This window comes from Ranitomeya imitator, chromosome 7 (genome assembly GCF_032444005.1).
Source record: "Ranitomeya imitator isolate aRanImi1 chromosome 7, aRanImi1.pri, whole genome shotgun sequence".
NCBI lineage: Eukaryota > Metazoa > Chordata > Amphibia > Anura > Dendrobatidae > Ranitomeya > Ranitomeya imitator.
Genome location: NC_091288.1, coordinates 173,697,078 through 173,717,255, shown reverse-complemented (window position 1 = coordinate 173,717,255; position 20,178 = coordinate 173,697,078). Strand labels below are relative to the sequence as shown.

Genomic DNA, 20,178 nt, shown 5'->3' with positions numbered 1-20,178 from the left:
CAGAGGAATAGCTGGGGGTTCAGCTCGAGGAAGGGATCGGGAGGGTGATCTAAGTGGGCTCCTAACTGGTAACCCTGATTACAACTATGATGGTGTACTGACATTACCGTCATGGTGACATATAGTGGTAGATATCAGTCCTGCAGAGCAAACAAGTGATTACAGCACAGTTATAGATGATGACTTACAGATGATGGTCTTTCTGAAGGAGTCGCTCATTTTTCACGTCTTTTCCATTTGGCCCAGACCAACATGACAACTTCCCCAGTCATGACTTGTCTGCAAAGATTACAAAAGACACATCTGACCTGTCACATTTACAGCCCCGTCCCCATCTATCCACAACCTACACAAGCTCCTCATCCTACTAATACCCCAATGCTGAGCCGCTGCTGTCATAATTTCCCTATTACTGCACCCACTGTTTAGCACAGTAACAGCGCTGCTCTTAGTGCCCCTTTCATAGTAATAATGTCTCTTTTCTGACCCCTAGATGGTAAAATTGCCCCCTAGAAAATATTAATGCCCTGTGTAAATGCCCTAGAAAACAGTGTCCACATTTTGCACCTTTAACGGACACAATACTCTGAGTGCCCGTATAACAATACTTCTTTAGTTGCCCACTTAAAGGGAACCTGTCACCAGCCAAAATGCTATTAACCTACAGATAAGGGGTTAGTCTGCAGGTTAATAGCGTTCTTCACCTGTCCAGCACCAGCACTTAGTAGCCTGCTGCAGGTAGAAAATTAACTTCATTCTCCTTGGCAGCATTTACTTTCAGCCATGAGGGCGGCGCCAGTTCAGTCAGCGGTCTGAGAATACAGCGCAGTGGCTGTAACTGCACCCCCAGCACTGACTAACAGCCGGCCCCAATGCTGAGCCAGGATCAGTCAGGGTCAGGGCACAGTTACAGCCTCCGCTCTGTATTCTTATTCTGGTGACGGAAGCCGGAACACTGCTGGGGATAATAAAGTTAATTTTTTCCCCGCAGCATTTTGCTCTGTACCTGATATCTTGACGGATGTATCATATATTTTTCCAATAAAAGTTCACGAATTACACAGCTAGATCGGGTGAGTGCCGCATGTTTCTTTTCTTTACTGCCTTATTATTTATATACTGTATTATATATATATATATATATATATACACACGTGTTATATATAATGTATATGTGTGTATATATATAGTCTGAGTATATATATATATATACGTGTACATGTATATATATATCTGTATATACACACATTATACATACATACACAGTATATACATACACACATATATATACACAGACTATACACACACATCACTTCCGGGTGGCGCGAGCATGCATAACTCTCCACGGTCACTGCTTGTATGGTAAATGCTAGAGTGTATGGGCTCCTTCCAGGTGTGACGTCATTTCCGGGGCGTGTCCTATCGGGAGGGGGCGTGTTTTCAGTCACATCATGAAGGCGGCAAAGCAAAGCAGCATGATTCTAGCTTGTGGACGCCATGCCACATGGAGGTTAGTGGTGTCAGGGTGAAAAAATGCTACTTGCGCTCTGGGGGGAGGCTCTGTGGTGGGCGACCTGCTTGTCTGTGTGGGGGGCACCGCTGCTGCTGTGGGGGACCCCCGTGGTGGGCTTTGTGGGGGGGGGCACCGCTGCTGCTGTGGGGGACCCCTGTGGTGGGCTTTGTGGAGGGGGGCACCGCTGCTGCTGTGGGGGACCCCTGTGGTGGGCTTTGTGGAGGGGGGCACCGCTGCTGCTGTGGTGGGCTTTGTGGGGGGGGGGGGGGGGCACCGCTGCTGCTGCTGCTGCTGTGGGGGACCCCTGTGGTGGGCTTTGTGGGGGGGCACCGCTGCTGCTGTGGGGGACCCCCGGCCGGCTGTTGTGGGGGGGCCACCTCTGCTGCTGTGGGGGACACCTGTGGTGGGCTTTGTGGAGGGGGGCACCGCTGCTGCTGTGGTGGGCTTTTTTTTTTGGGGGGGGGCACCGCTGCTGCTGGCTGTTGTGGGGGACCCCCGTGGTGGGTTTTTTGGGGGGCACCGCTGCTGCTGGCTGTTGTGGGAGACCCCCATGGTGAGCTTTTTTGGGGGGCACCGCTGCTGCTGGCTGTTGTGGGGAACCCCCGTGGTGGGCTTTTGGGGGGGCGCTGCTGCTGGATGTTGTGGGGGACCCCTGTGGTGGGCTTTTTGGGGGAGACCGCTGCTGCTGGCTGTTGTGGGGGACCCCTGTGGGCTTTCTGGGGGGGCACCGCTGCTGCTGTGGGGGACCCCTGTGATGGGCTTCTGGGGGGCACCGCTGCTGCTGTAAGGAACCCCCGTGGTGGGCTTTTTGGGGGGTGGCACCGCTGCTGTTGTGGGGGACCCCCGTGGTGGGCTTTTTGGGGGGGACCTGCTGCTGGCTATTGTGGGGGGACCCCTGTGGTGAGATTTGGGGGGGGCACCTACTGCTGCTGGCTGTTGTGGGGGACCCCCTGTGGTGGGCTGTTGTGGGGGGCACCTGCTGCTGCTGGCTATTGTGGTGGGACCCCTGTGGTGGGATTTTGGGGGGCACCTGCTGCTGCTGACTATTGTGGGGGACCCCTGTGGTTGGATTTTGGGGGGCACCTGCTGGCTGTTGGGGGGGACCCCTGTGGTGGGGTTTGGAGGTGACCTGCTGCTTACGGGGTGGACCCCTTTTAGTGGGGGAGACCTGTGGTGGTGGGGTTTGAGGGTGACATGCTTGTGGTTCGGTTTGGGGGGGTGTGACCTGTCTATTGGGGGGGACCCCTGTTGTGGGATTTGAGGGCTATCTGCTTGTGGGATGTGGGGGGAGACCTGCTGCAGGCTATTGCGGGACCCCTGTGGTGGGACGTGGGGAGGCGACCTGCCTGTGGTGGGACGTGGGGAGGCGACCTGCCTGTGGTGGGACGTGGGGAGGCGACCTGCCTGTGGTGGGACGTGGGGAGGCGACCTGCCTGTGGTGGGACGTGGGGAGGCGACCTGCCTGTGGTGGGACGTGGGGAGGCGACCTGCCTGTGGTGGGACGTGGGGAGGCGACCTGCCTGTGGTGGGACGTGGGGAGGCGACCTGCCTGTGGTGGGACGTGGGGAGGCGACCTGCCTGTGGTGGGACGTGGGGAGGCGACCTGCCTGTGGTGGGACGTGGGGAGGCGACCTGCCTGTGGTGGGACGTGGGGAGGCGACCTGCCTGTGGTGGGACGTGGGGAGGCGACCTGCCTGTGGTGGGACGTGGGGAGGCGACCTGCCTGTGGTGGGACGTGGGGAGGCGACCTGCCTGTGGTGGGACGTGGGGAGGCGACCTGCCTGTGGTGGGACGTGGGGAGGCGACCTACCGCTTACGGAGGGATCCCCTTTATTGGGGGGCGACCTGCTTATGGGTTGGGTTTGGGGGGCTGATGAGGGCTTAGGCTGGGTGGAGTGGACGTCCGATAAGAGTTTAGGCTGGGTCGGGGGTGGACGTCCGATGGGGGGTTTGTGCTGGGTGGGGTGTCCGCGTCTGATGGGGGTGTGTGCTGGATGGGGGGTCCACGTCCTGTGGGGGTTTGGCCCTCCGGTGGGGGTTTATTATTGGGTGGGCGTGGTGTACGATGGGCGTAATGCTTGGAGGAGGGGTGGACGTCCGATGGGGGTTAAGCTGGGGTGGCATCCGATTGGGGGGGGTGTCTGATGGGATTTATGGTTGGGGGCGTCATATGGGGATTTACGCTTGTGGGAGGGAATGTCTGGTGGGCTGTGGGTTTATCCTGTGGGGTACGCTGGTTAATGTGAGGTGGAGGTTTCTGACTGGAGGAGTCAGGTTATACTGTGTGGCCTTCTGGTTGATGTGGGGAAGCTAATGCTTCATTGGGGTACACAACAAAAAAAAATGGGTGTATGCTGCTTATGCAATGCAAAAAAATTTTTTAAGGTATTTCCTGTAGAGGAGGGTACACCACCAACTAGCACGAAGCTAATCCGTTTTAACTTAATGTCAGTAGGAGGAAGACATGGGTCTGGACCGCCCAGCCCAGTTTAGGCCTTAGGTTTTGGGAGGTTTTTTTATTAACGATTTTTCTTTTTCATTTTTTTTTTTCTTCCCAGATATGGCTTTTGAGGGCGACAGTGGAATTGTCACTCTAATCTCCCACCTAGAATTGTCACTACCATATCATCTGTGCTCTACGAGGCAAGGCCCTAACACATCAAGAGTGTTTGGGGTTCCCCGGAGGACCGTTCATGCCACGAATCGCCCTACCCTCTCGCCTCTCTGCGTCCAGGTTATTCCATGCCCATCATCATCGCTCTGCGAAAAAGGATTTGTGATCTTAAGGACTGGTATATCCTATGAGGCAGTAAGGGGGCTACTTTAAAAAAAAAACAAAAAAAAACACAGAACAAATGTCCTAGTTTTCCCCTGAGCAATGTGGACGTCTCCTGAGGAAACCTTCCTATTCATGCAGCCTCCACGTTTTCCAGAGGCTCCTGTGACCTTGCTCTTAAAATATCCAGGTTTTGGTCTAGGCCTTCTCTGGTGGCCGGTCCACACCGCCAGCGCCCTGAACAATCATGCACGCCAACTTTCTAGTGCATCCTACTCTGCGCCTATCAGTTTAAGAGTACTTCGCTTCTGCAACAGAGGACTAAAGTCTGCCTCCCAAGAGATCTGTTCAAATTTGGTTGTTTTGGAAATGTTCTGTCCAAAAAAAAAAGACTGGACAACTCTCTGACCCACCAGGAAAAGACGAGACCTTCCTTTAGGCCAGCTCCCTCCTGGCATCCATGAACCCACCAGCACTGGTCTGCTAGGCCTGGATCTAGCAGGCTCTCTTCGACATGATGGGGCATTCCCACCTTGGATGTTTCTCAGGATCGGCTGCCGTGTCCTTCACAATTCAAGGCCGGTATTATGATCTCTGGTCCGGGACACCGAAACCTCAGACACCGGAGGCAGGCCTGAGGGGGGGGGCTTCAGAGCCGCATACCCTACCGACAGTCCTGCCCGCATGCACCAACAGCATATTACATTTTTACAATACTTTAGAAATGCATAAAATGAAACAGGCAAAGGCATAAAGTTTTTCTATGCAAAAAAGGCAGTTTTATAAAATTAAAAATATTTCTATATCTAATGTTAAAATGATATTTATCCAGTATTTCTATAAGTAAAAGTCTGAGATTTCTGTGAGAAATGGTAATTGTTTACCTCTTAAACCAGTTCTGAATGTAAATAAAACATTGTCCTGATTATTTCTCCACATTGTATTTGTCTTTCATTTCATGCGTAGGGCAGGACAAGCCCATGTTGTATCTGTGTAAAGCTAGGTTCACATTGCGTTAATGGGTTAACGCTAACGGACTGCGTTGCACGGCAAAAATGTCGAAATTAACGCCGTGCAACGGGTCCGTTAGCGCACCCATTGACAGCAATGTTGCTTTTAGCTGAAGCGCATCACTAGCGCATGCCATTTTCGGCACGCGCTAGCGATGTGCCGTTCTTTTGTGACGGACCTCGGACGCTGCTTGCAGCGTCCGAGGTGTGTCCGAGGCCCGTTCCTTGCTACCGCAGATCGGGGATCTGCGCTAGCGGGGAGGGTGAACGCCGACCCTCTAGAAACATTGCGTTAGTGCAATCCGTTAAGCACATAGCGCTAGCGGATTGCGCTAACGCAATGTGAACCTAGCGTAAGACATAAGGTGCTATAATAACAGCCTTGGGCTGGTTTCACACCAGCATTCGGCAGGGCTGCGGATGGCAGCCTTCTTCCTCCGTTAAGCCCCGCCCAATGCCGCACCTCTTCCTTCAGTTCCGCCTACGTCTGCATGCGTCCTGCATACCCTATCTTTAACATTGGGTACGCAGGCCAAGCGGATGCCGCTGCATGCGTTGTTTTAACGCTGCGCCGACCGCAACAAAATGCAACATGTTGCGTTCGACGCAGTTCAGCGCATCGTCAAAACGACACGTGCCTGTGTACCCAATGTTAAAGATAGGGGATGCATGTAGGCGGAGCTGAAAGAGGTGTAGCAGTGGGTGGGGCTTAACGGAGGAAGAAGGCTGCCGAACGCTGGTGTGAAACAAGTCTTAGGTAAACCACTTTTGAAACAATGTTCACTTGTACAAGCATTTAACCCCTCAGTGACGGGGCCAATTTTTTTAAAATCTGACCAGTGTAACTTTATGTAGTAATAACTCTGGAATGCTTCAACATATTCCATTGATTTTGAGGTTGTTTTTTTTCCTGACATATTAGACTTTGATAATGGTAAACTTGGGCTAATGATAAACGTGGGTTAATATGTTTTGCTTTATTTTGTAAAAATATCAAATTTTAAAAAATAGAAATTTTCAAATTTTGAATGATTTTCCCTTTAAGGCTGGAGTCACACTAGAGAGGAATACGGACGAGTGCTATGTGAGAAAAAAAAAATTGCATACCACTCGGACCAATGTTAATCTGTTGGGCAGCTCCCATCACTTTTTTTTTTTTTTAACGGCCGTATTATATGTGCGAGTGAAATTGCACTATGCTGCGATTTGTACCGTATATCAGCCGAGAATCCCCAATGAAAGTCTGTTTATGCAAGAAAAACTCACACCACACGGACCATCAGTGTGACTTGCAAGAAATACGCAACGGTGTCCTTTTTAAAGGCTTGCAATTCAGGTGCAGTGTACAGTAAAATCACACTGACAGCTTACAATATTTACAAATAGTTAATTTGTCGGCTTCTGTGAAATCATTGCAGGATAGGAGACATGGTTTACATACAGTAAACCATTGCAGAACTGTTAGATTTATATAGGTCAGTGACTAATACGGTTAGTAGTATGTGTGTGTAAAATTTGGGACCTGTATGTATTTAATAAAAATGTTTTCACTGAAAAAACTGGCGTGGGCTCCCACACAATTTTCTGTGCCACAGAGGGAAAGTCAGTGACTGAGGACATATTATAGCCTAGAGAGGGACCATGGTTATTGCCACCCCAGAAAAGGTGCATCTGTAAGATGCGCCAATTCTGGCACTCAGCCTCTGTTCTCACTGCCCTGTAGCGGTGGCATATGGGGTAATAAGGGGTTAATGTCACCTTTGTATTGTAAGGTGACAGTAGGCCAGCTTACTAATGGAGAGGTGTCTGATAGATGCCTCTCCATTACTAACCTGTGGCTTGATGTTACTTGACAATAAAATGGTGACATCAACCCCACAAATCTGAGCCCCTCTGCTACAGGGCAAGTGGGAAGAGCGAGGCTAAGTACCAGAATTGGCAGATCTACAGGTCCTTCTCAAAAAATTAGCATATAGTGTTAAATTTCATTATTTACCATAATGTAATGATTACAATTAAACTTTCATATATTATAGATTCATTATCCACCAACTGAAATTTGTCAGGTCTTTTATTGTTTTAATACTGATGATTTTGGCATACAACTCCTGATAACCCAAAAAACCTGTCTCAATAAATTAGCATATCAAGAAAAGGTTCTCTAAACGACCTATTACCCTAATCTTCTGAATCAACTAATTAACTCTAAACACATGCAAAAGATACCTGAGGCTTTTATAAACTCCCTGCCTGGTTCATTACTCAAAACCCCCATCATGGGTAAGACTAGCGACCTGACAGATGTCAAGAAGGCCATCATTGACACCCTCAAGCAAGAGGGTAAGACCCAGAAAGAAATTTCTCAACAAATAGGCTGTTCCCAGAGTGCTGTATCAAGGCACCTCAATGGTAAGTCTGTTGGAAGGAAACAATGTGGCAGAAAACGCTGTACAACGAGAAGAGGAGACCGGACCCTGAGGAAGATTGTGGAGAAGGACCGATTCCAGACCTTGGGGAACCTGAGGAAGCAGTGGACTGAGTCTGGTGTGGAAACATCCAGAGCCACCGTGCACAGGCGTGTGCAGGAAATGGACTACAGGTGCCGCATTCCCCAGGTAAAGCCACTTTTGAACCATAAACAGCGGCAGAGGCGCCTGACCTGGGCTACAGAGAAGCTGCACTGGACTGTTGCTAAGTGGTCCCAAGTACTTTTTTCTGATGAAAGCAAATTTTGTATGTCATTCGGAAATCAAGGTGCCAGAGTCTGGAGGAAGACTGGGGAGAAGGAAATGCCAAAATGCCTGAAGTCCAGTGTCAAGTACCCACAGTCAGTGATGGTGTGGGGTGCCATGTCAGCTGCTGGTGTTGGTCCACTGTGTTTCATCAAGGGCAGGGTCAATGCAGCTAGCTATCAGGAGATTTTGGAGCACTTCATGCTTCCATCGGCTGAAATGCTTTATGGAGATGAAGATTTCATTTTTCAGCACGACCTGGCACCTGCTCACAGTGCCAAAACCACTGGTAAATGGTTTACTGACCATGGTATTACTGTGCTCAATTGGCCTGCCAACTCTCCTGACCTGAACCCCATAGAGAATCTGTGGGATATTGTGAAGAGAAAGTTGAGAGACGCAAGACCCAACACTCTGGATGAGCTTAAGGCCGCTATTGAAGCATCCTGGGCCTCCATAACATCTCAGCAGTGTCACAGGCTGATTGCCTCCATGCCACGCCGCATTGAAGCAGTCATTTCTGCCAAAGGATTCCCGACCAAGTATTGAGTGCATAACTGAACATTATTATTTGATGTTTTTTTTGTTTGTTATTAAAAAACACTTTTATTTGATTGGATGGGTGAAATATGCTAATTTATTGAGACAGGTTTTTTGGGTTATCAGGAGTTGTATGCCAAAATCATCAGTATTAAAACAATAAAAGACCTGACAAATTTCAGTTGGTGGATAATGAATCTATAATATATGAAAGTTTAATTGTAATCATTACATTATGGTAAATAATGAAATTTAACACAATATGCTAATTTTTTGAGAAGGACCTGTATAAGATGCGCCATTTCTGGGATGGCTGAGCGCTGATGGTTTTTAGCCTCTGGGGCTGCCAATATCCATGGCCTCTTCACAGACTATTAATATCAGCCTACAGCTTTTATAGGGGGACCCCATGTCAATATTTTGTGTCCCACTGTAAAATAGCCAGTAAAGGCTAAGCAAACAGCTGTGAGCTGATATTAATAGCCTGGGAACCTTTATGGTTATTGGCTCCTTTCCAGAATATTAACATCAGCTGTCAGCTTTCCCTCTGCTGGTTATGAAAATTATGCCGTGCTAGATATAGACACTGACATTCACCGCAGCGCGTCCGCCCCGATGCTCTTTTCTGACTCCTTTCTCAGGCCCCCAAAAAAGTGTTAACTAAGTACCCTTTATTTTCTTGCACTGTAGCCGTTCACTTACTACAGGGTATTCAATCATTGTTTCTGTCCCCCCCCCCTCCACATAAAGTACGACCACTATCTATATGCCTTTATATATAGCATTCTAGAATGCTGTGTATATATAGTAGGCCCACTGCCTGTATACCCTTATATACAGCATTTTATAAAGCACAACCACTATCTGTATGCCCTTAAGACTTGCCTAGCCCCATACAATGGGCTTTGCTAGTCTTAATCCGGGGCCTTCTCCTCTTCTATCACCGTCCTTCTTTCTTTGAGTCGATGACGCGTCCTATGTCATCCACACGGTGTCTTCCATCGTGCTCCTGTGCATCGCACTTCTTTCTGCCCGTTGCAGTACTTTGCTTTGTGCTCGGCAGAGAAGTGTTCCTGCACAGAAGCGTGATGAGGGAGGTTGTGTGGATGATGTAGAACACATCATCCACGGGAAGGACTGTGCCGGATGAAGACCAGCGCCAAACATAACACCGGACCGCCCCGTAGGTGAGTATAAGAAGTTATTTACATTATGCACATTGGCTTAGGGACATACCGTATATACTCGAGTAGAAGCCGACCACCCCCCCTAATTTTGCCACAAAAAACTGGGAAAACTTAATGACTCGAGTATAAGCCTTAGGGTGGAAAATGCAGCAGCTACTGGTAAATGTCAAAAATAAAAATAGATACCAATAAAAGTAAAATTAATTGAGACATCAGTAGGTTAAGTGTTTTTGAATATCCATATTGAATGAGGAGCCCCATATAATGCTCCATAAAGTTTATGATGGCCCCATAAGATGCTCCATATTAAAATATGCCCCATATAATGCTGCACAAATGTTAATAATGGCCCCATAAGATGCTTCATAGAAACTTTTGCCCCATACAATGCTGCATAAAGGTTGATGGCCCCATAAGATGCTCCATAGATTTTACTCCATAGATTATGCCCCATGAGATGCTCCACACATTATGCCCCATGAGATGCTCCACACATTATGCCCCATTTGCTGTTGCTGCGAATAACATAAAATAAAAACACATACTCGCCTCTCTTCGCTCAGGCCCCCGGCACTTTCCACTGCTGCGCGCTGCTCTGTCTTCCATCCTCTGCACTGACTGTTCAGGCAGAGGGCAGCGCGCACACTAATTACGTCATCGTGCCCTCTGACCTAAACAGTCACAGCCAGAGGACAGAGCGGCCCGCAGCTGTGGAAAGGGGAGAGGTGAATATCGCGCAATGCTCACCTTCCCCGTCATACTCACCTGCTCCCGACGCGGTCCCTGGCAGCTTCTCACTGTCAGATGGTCTCCGGGAGTCGGCAGTGTCTTCCTATGTTCAGCTGTCACGAACAGCTCATTAAAGTAATGAATATGCATCCATATTCATTAATGAGCGGTTCCACGTGACCGTTGAACAAAGGAAGAGCTGCCCGGAGACCATCGGACATGCAGGGACCGCGCCGGGAGCAGGTGAGTATGTGACAGCCGCCGCTCCCCCTCCCCCGCCGACAATGACTTGAGTATAAGCCGAGAGGGTCACTTTCAGCCCAAAAAAGTGGGCTGAAAATCTCGGCTTATACTCGAGTATATACGGTATGTACGGTACAGCACTGTAGAAGGGTGTGTATAAGGGCATATAGGTTCTGGTGGTACTATATATGGGGAAAACCTGGTGACAGGTTCCCTTTAAGAAACCTATGGAACTAGGTAAAAAATAGCATTTTTTGGATGGTGAAAAACTTGTAATTTAAATATTGATGAAGGCTGAGCTGCAGGTGGTCTGTGTCTCTTCATAAGTTTAAGGCCGGGGTCACACTAGCGTAGAATACGGACGAGCGCTATGTGAGAAAACATCGCATGGCACTCGGACCAGTGTTAATCTATGGGACAGATCACATCTGTGATTATTTTTTCATGCCGAATCAGCATACGAGAACAATCGCAGCATATATACCTGACAGGGGCCCATACATTCTGATATCACTAATATATACCTGACCGGAGCCCATACATTCTGATACCATCAATAATATATATATATATATATATATATATATATATTTCTGACAGGAGCCCATACCTTCTTATATCATCACTAATATATACCTGACAGGAGCCCGTACATTCTGATATCATCAGTAATATATACCTGACAGGGGCCCATACATTCTGATATCATCACTAATATATACCTGACAGGGGCCCATACATTCTGATACCATAATTAATATATACCTGACAGGAGCCCGTACAGTCTATATCTACAATAATATATACCTGACAGGAGCCCATACAGTCTATATCTACAATACTATATACCTGACAGGAGCCCGTACAGTCTATATCTACAATAATATACACCTGACAGGAGCTCGTACAGTCTATATCTACAATAATATACACCTGACAGGAGCCCGTACAGTCTGTATCTACAATAATATACACCTGACAGGAGCTCGTACAGTCTGTACCTACAATAATATATACCTGACAGGAGCCCGTACAGTCTATATCTACAATAATATATACCTGACAGGAGTCCGTACAGTCTGTATCTACAATAATATATACCTGACAGGAGCCCATACAGTCTGTACCTACAATACTATATACCTGACAGGAGCCCGTACAGTCTGTATCTACAATAATATATACCTGACAGGAGTCTGTACAGTCTATATCTACAATAATATACACCTGACAGGAGCCCGTACAGTCTGTATCTACAATAATATACACCTGACAGGAGCCCATACAGTCTGTAACTACAATACTATATACCTGACAGGAGCCCGTACAGTCTGTATCTACAATAATATATACCTGACAGGAGTCTGTACAGTCTATATCTACAATAATATATACCTGACAGGAGCCCGTACAGTCTGTATCTACAATAATATATACCTGACAGGAGTCTGTACAGTCTGTATCTACCATAATATATACCTGACAGGAGCCCGTACAGTCTATATCTACAATAATATACACCTGACAGGAGTCTGTACAGTCTATATCTACAATAATATACACCTGACAGGAGCCCGTACAGTTTGTATCTACAATAATATATACCTGACAGGAGCTCGTACAGTCTATATCTACAATAATATACACCTGACAGGAGCCCGTACAGTCTGTATCTACAATAATATACACCTGACAGGAGTCTGTACAGTCTATATCTACAATAATATACACCTGACAGGAGCCCGTACAGTCTGTATCTACAATAATATATACCTGACAGGAGTCTGTACAGTCTATATCTACAATAATATACACCTGACAGGAGCCCGTACAGTCTGTATCTACAATAATATACACCTGACAGGAGCCCATACAGTCTGTAACTACAATACTATATACCTGACAGGAGCCCGTACAGTCTGTATCTACAATAATATATACCTGACAGGAGTCTGTACAGTCTGTATCTACCATAATATATACCTGACAGGAGCCCGTACAGTCTATATCTACAATAATATACACCTGACAGGAGTCTGTACAGTCTATATCTACAATAATATACACCTGACAGGAGCCCATACAGTCTGTACCTACAATACTATATACCTGACAGGAGCCCGTACAGTCTGTATCTACAATAATATATACCTGACAGGAGTCTGTACAGTCTATATCTACAATTATATACACCTGACAGGAGCCCGTACAGTCTGTATCTACAATAATATACACCTGACAGGAGCCCATACAGTCTGTAACTACAATACTATATACCTGACAGGAGCCCGTACAGTCTGTATCTACAATAATATATACCTGACAGGAGTCTGTACAGTCTGTATCTACCATAATATATACCTGACAGGAGCCTGTACAGTCTGTATCTACAATAATATACACCTGACAGGAGCCCATACAGTCTGTAACTACAATACTATATACCTGACAGGAGCCCGTACAGTCTGTATCTACAATAATATATACCTGACAGGAGTCTGTACAGTCTGTATCTACCATAATATATACCTGACAGGAGCCCGTACAGTCTATATCTACAATAATATACACCTGACAGGAGCCCATACAGTCTGTAACTACAATACTATATACCTGACAGGAGCCCGTACAGCCTGTATCTACAATAATATACACCTGACAGGAGCCCATACAGTCTGTAACTACAATACTATATACCTGACAGGAGCCCGTACAGTCTGTATCTACAATAATATATACCTGACAGGAGCCCGTACAGTCTGTATCTACAATAATATACACCTGACAGGAGCTCGTACAGTCTGTATCTACCATACTATATACCTGACAGGAGCCCGTACAGTCTATATCTACAATAATATACACCTGACAGGAGCTCGTACAGTCTATATCTACAATAATATATACCTGACAGGAGCCCGTACAGTCTGTATCTACAATAATATATACCTGACAGGAGTCTGTACAGTCTATATCTACAATAATATACACCTGACAGGAGCCCGTACAGTCTGTATCTACAATAATATACACCTGACAGGAGCCCATACAGTCTGTACCTACAATACTATATACCTGACAGGAGCCCGTACAGTCTGTATCTACAATAATATATACCTGACAGGAGTCTGTACAGTCTGTATCTACCATACTATATACCTGACAGGAGCCCGTACAGTCTATATCTACAATAATATACACCTGACAGGAGCTCGTACAGTCTATATCTACAATAATATATACCTGACAGGAGCCCGTACAGTCTGTATCTACAATAATATACACCTGACAGGAGCTCGTACAGTCTATATCTACAATAATATATACCTGACAGGAGCCCGTACAGTCTGTATCTACAATAATATATACCTGACAGGAGCCCGTACAGTCTATATCTACAATAATATACACCTGACAGGAGCCCGTACAGTCTGTATCTACAATAATATATACCTGACAGGAGCCCGTACAGTCTGTATCTACAATAATATATACCTGACAGGGGCCCGTACAGTCTGTATCTACAATAATATATACCTGACAGGGGCCCGTACAGTCTGTATCTACAATAATATACACCTGACAGGAGCCCATACAGTCTGTATCTACCATACTATAGACCTGACAGGAGCCCGTACAGTCTGTATCTACAATAATATATACCTGACAGGAGTCTGTACAGTCTATATCTACAATAATATATACCTGACAGGAGCCCGTACAGTCTATATCTACAATAATATATACCTGACAGGAGCCCGTACAGTCTATATCTACAATAATATACACCTGACAGGAGCCCATACAGTCTGTATCTACCATACTATATACCTGACAGGAGCCCATACAGTCTGTATCTACCATACTATATACCTGACAGGAGCCCGTACAGTCTATATCTACAATAATATACACCTGACAGGAGCCCGTACAGTCTATATCTACAATAATATACACCTGACAGGAGCTCGTACAGTCTATATCTACAATAATATACACCTGACAGGAGCTCGTACAGTCTGTATCTACAATAATATACACCTGACAGGAGCCCGTACAGTCTGTATCTACAATAATATATACCTGACAGGAGCCCGTACAGTCTGTATCTACAATAATATATACCTGACAGGAGCTCGTACAGTCTGTATCTACCATACTATATACCTGACAGGAGCCCATACAGTCTGTGTGTACAATAATATATACCTGACAGGAGCCCGTACAGTCTGTATCTACAATAATATATACCTGACAGGAGCCCGTACAGTCTGTATCTACAATAATATATACCTGACAGGAGCCCGTACAGTCTGTATCTACAATAATATATACCTGACAGGAGCCCGTACAGTCTGTATCTACAATAATATATACCTGACAGGAGCCCGTACAGTCTGTATCTACAATAATATACACCTGACAGGAGCCCATACAGTCTGTATCTACAATAATATACACCTGACAGGAGCCCGTACAGTCTGTATCTACAATAATATATACCTGACAGGAGCCCGTACAGTCTGTATCTACAATAATATATACCTGACAGGAGCCCGTACAGTCTGTATCTACCATACTATATACCTGACAGGAGCCCGTACAGTCTGTATCTACAATAATATATACCTGACAGGAGTCTGTACAGTCTGTATCTACCATACTATATACCTGACAGGAGCCCGTACAGTCTATATCTACAATAATATACACCTGACAGGAGCCTGTACAGTCTATATCTACAATAATATACACCTGACAGGAGCCCGTACAGTCTGTATCTACAATAATATATACCTGACAGGAGCCCGTACAGTCTGTATCTACAATAATATATACCTGACAGGAGCTCGTACAGTCTGTATCTACCATACTATATACCTGACAGGAGCCCATACAGTCTGTGTGTACAATAATATATACCTGACAGGAGCCCGTACAGTCTGTATCTACAATAATATATACCTGACAGGAGCCCGTACAGTCTGTATCTACAATAATATACACCTGACAGGAGCCCATACAGTCTGTAACTACAATAATATATACCTGACAGGAGCCCGTACAGTCTGTATCTACAATAATATATACCTGACAGGAGCCCGTACAGTCTGTATCTACAATAATATATACCTGACAGGAGCCCGTACAGTCTGTATCTACAATAATATATACCTGACAGGAGCCCGTACAGTCTGTATCTACAATAATATACACCTGACAGGAGCCCATACAGTCTGTATCTACAATAATATACACCTGACAGGAGCCCGTACAGTCGGTATCTACAATAATATATACCTGACAGGAGCCCGTACAGTCTGTATCTACAATAATATATACCTGACAGGAGCTCGTACAGTCTGTATCTACCATACTATATACCTGACAGGAGCCCGTACAGTCTGTATCTACAATAATATACACCTGACAGGAGCCCGTACAGTCTATATCTACAATAATACATACCTGACAGGAGCCCGTACAGTCTGTATCTACAATAATATATACCTGACAGGAGCCCGTACAGTCTGTATCTACAATAATACATACCTGACAGGAGTCCGTACAGTCTATATCTACCATACTATATACCTGACAGGAGCCCGTACAGTCTGTATCTACAATAATATATACCTGACAGGAGCCCGTACAGTCTATATCTACAATAATATATACCTGACAGGAGCCCGTACAGTCTGTATCTACAATAATATATACCTGACAGGAGCCCGTACAGTCTGTATCTACCATACTATATACCTGACAGGAGCCCGTACAGTCTGTATCTACAATAATATATACCTGACAGGAGTCTGTACAGTCTGTATCTACCATACTATATACCTGACAGGAGCCCGTACAGTCTATATCTACAATAATATACACCTGACAGGAGCCTGTACAGTCTATATCTACAATAATATACACCTGACAGGAGCCCGTACAGTCTGTATCTACAATAATATATACCTGACAGGAGCCCGTACAGTCTGTATCTACAATAATATATACCTGACAGGAGCTCGTACAGTCTGTATCTACCATACTACCTGACAGGAGCCCATACAGTCTGTGTGTACAATAATATATACCTGACAGGAGCCCGTACAGTCTGTATCTACAATAATATATACCTGACAGGAGCCCGTACAGTCTGTATCTACAATAATATATACCTGACAGGAGCCCGTACAGTCTGTATCTACAATAATATATACCTGACAGGAGCCCGTACAGTCTGTATCTACAATAATATATACCTGACAGGAGCCCGTACAGTCTGTATCTACAATAATATACACCTGACAGGAGCCCATACAGTCTGTATCTACAATAATATACACCTGACAGGAGCCCGTACAGTCTGTATCTACAATAATATATACCTGACAGGAGCCCGTACAGTCTGTATCTACAATAATATATACCTGACAGGAGCTCGTACAGTCTGTATCTACCATACTATATACCTGACAGGAGCCCGTACAGTCTGTATCTACAATAATATATACCTGACAGGAGTCTGTACAGTCTGTATCTACAATAATATATACCTGACAGGAGCCCGTACAGTCTGTATCTACAATAATATATACCTGACAGGAGCCCGTACAGTCTGTATCTACAATAATATACACCTGACAGGAGCCCATACAGTCTGTATCTACAATAATATACACCTGACAGGAGCCCGTACAGTCTGTATCTACAATAATATATACCTGACAGGAGCCCGTACAGTCTGTATCTACAATACTATATACCTGACAGGAGCCCGTACAGTCTGTATCTACCATACTATATACCTGACAGGAGCCCGTACAGTCTGTATCTACAGTAATATACACCTGACAGGAGTCTGTACAGTCTATATCTACAATAATATATACCTGACAGGAGCCCGTACAGTCTATATCTACAATAATATACACCTGACAGGAGTCTGTACAGTCTATATCTACAATAATATACACCTGACAGGAGCCCATACAGTCTGTACCTACAATACTATATACCTGACAGGAGCCCGTACAGTCTGTATCTACAATAATATATACCTGACAGGAGTCTGTACAGTCTATATCTACAATAATATACACCTGACAGGAGCCCGTACAGTCTGTATCTACAATAATATACACCTGACAGGAGCCCATACAGTCTGTAACTACAATACTATATACCTGACAGGAGCCCGTACAGTCTGTATCTACAATAATATATACCTGACAGGAGTCTGTACAGTCTATATCTACAATAATATACACCTGACAGGAGCCCGTACAGTCTGTATCTACAATAATATACACCTGACAGGAGCCCGTACAGTCTGTATCTACAATAATATATACCTGACAGGAGCCCGTACAGTCTGTATCTACAATAATATATACCTGACAGGAGCCCGTACAGTCTGTATCTACCATACTATATACCTGACAGGAGCCCGTACAGTCTGTATCTACAATAATATACAGCTGACAGGAGTCTGTACAGTCTATATCTACAATAATATATACCTGACAGGAGCCCGTACAGTCTATATCTACAATAATATACACCTGACAGGAGTCTGTACAGTCTACAGATCCCGCCCACCATTCCTAGGAGTAAGAAGCACTGAACATGAGCTCCTGAATTTCCATCACTTTATACCTTGTAATGAGTCAACTGTAAGACAAAACCTGGAAAAACTCAACTCCGTGGAACATAAAAGTGATCTGGACTGAACTGGACTTTACATTTTATGAAAAAAGGAAGAATTGGAGGATTTAAAGGACAAAACAAGAATCCCCTGGAGGACACAGACTGGAAGCAGCCGACATCATACATCTGACATCCTGATACCTGGACCTATAGAAGGTAGGAGAATTCTTTAACTACAACACAACCTATAGACTTGCTACAAATTAATCTTCTTAGAAACAAGGATTATAATTAACATATAACTACAAAATGGAAAACACAAATTTAGAACATGTAAATGAACAAAGCCCGGAGCCAGAGACACAGGAATGCTGGGGGCCAGATCTGGAGATAACACAGGGGGGCAATAAATCCAAGATGGACTACGTTAGGCTAGGTTCACACTAGCGTTGCGCCGCCCTGCGTCGGCGACGCAACGCGCGACGCACGTAAAAACGCGCGCAAACGCGCGCAAAAACGCGCGCGTTTTGCGACGCGTGCGTCGTTTTTGACGAAAATCGGACGCACAGAAAATGCTACAATGTAGCGTTTTCTTGCGTCCGACGCTAGCGTCGGAAACGACGCACGTGGCGAAAAACGCCACCAAAACGACGCACGCGTCCCCTATGTTAAACATAGGGGCGCGTCGCCGCTGCGTCGCCGCTGCGTCGCCGCTGCGTCGCCGGCGCGTCGCCGGCGCAACAGCGACGCACATTGGCGGAACGCCAATGTGAACGTAGCCTTAGAGAGAATCCAGAGACCCTTTATGCAGATTTCACAAAGAAAGAACCAAAAAGAAAAACCAATGTATTATTCTATACAGACCACCCCTCAGCTTGGCGCACTGCGCTGTGCAAACGATACAAACATGTATCTAAAACCAACGATAAAGGTGTCCAGCAGATTAAAATTACCAGCCAAGCAGATGAGGACACCAATGCGCTCACCATACTCCTATACAAAACTGGCACAGTCATGGCGCAGGGGACGGAGGAGATTCTGCAGCAATTTGAAAATTGTTTCTCCGATATCAAAGAGCAGGCACAAACCTATAAAGGACTACAAGCCCCAGCAGCTACCTCTAATGCTCACATAGGGATTCCCAGACAGAGCCGCCTAACCCCCGACACTTCACACCTCTCGCCTGATAACATCAGAGACTTCTTATCTCAACTAGAAAGAGACTTGGCCCAACTGAAATTAGAATGTGAAAGAAACTCACAAAGCAACGCAAATTACCAAGCAGCAAATGACACAGCCACACAGAAAATAAGGGCCGAAATGTGTGAAATGAAGTGTCAATACAAGGCAGCACTACAGGAAATGGGGGAGCTGAAAAAAGACAATGATCAACTCCGAAAGGAGATTAGAGAATTAAAAGCCCATAGCCCTGGTCATCTGAACCAGCAGGGGGCAACGAAAACATGCCAGAGAGCAGACAATATGGCCACCACTGAACCCCATCAGCAGCACCGTAGCCCACCCAAGACATCACAAAGTCCTGATACTGTCCTAATAATGGACTCAAATCCTGAAACCAGAGAGATGGAAGAGAGAACAGAACCAGCCACCAGCAAAGCCAGCACCACAGACCCTCGTCAGCAGCACCGTAGCCCACCCAAGACATCACAAAGTCCTGATACTGTCCTAATAATGGACTCAAATCCTGAAACCAGAGAGATGGAAGAGAGAACAGAACCAGCCACCAGCAAAGCCAGCACCACAGACCCTCGTCAGCAGCACCGTAGCCCACCCAAGA

General features: G+C 45.8%; 2 long non-coding RNA genes across 2 annotated transcripts in view; one reads left to right on the top strand and one right to left on the bottom strand.

Moving 5' to 3' along the window:
* The window catches only part of LOC138645054 (uncharacterized), an 88,670-nt gene that overhangs the window by 57,201 nt on the left and 11,291 nt on the right, over positions 1–20,178 (bottom strand). The gene's annotated exons all lie outside the window — the stretch shown is intronic.
* LOC138645052 (uncharacterized) lies at positions 1,417–4,628 on the top strand. The gene is made up of 2 exons (XR_011314703.1): positions 1,417–1,510; positions 4,072–4,628. It is a non-coding gene; the product is annotated as an uncharacterized lncRNA (long non-coding RNA).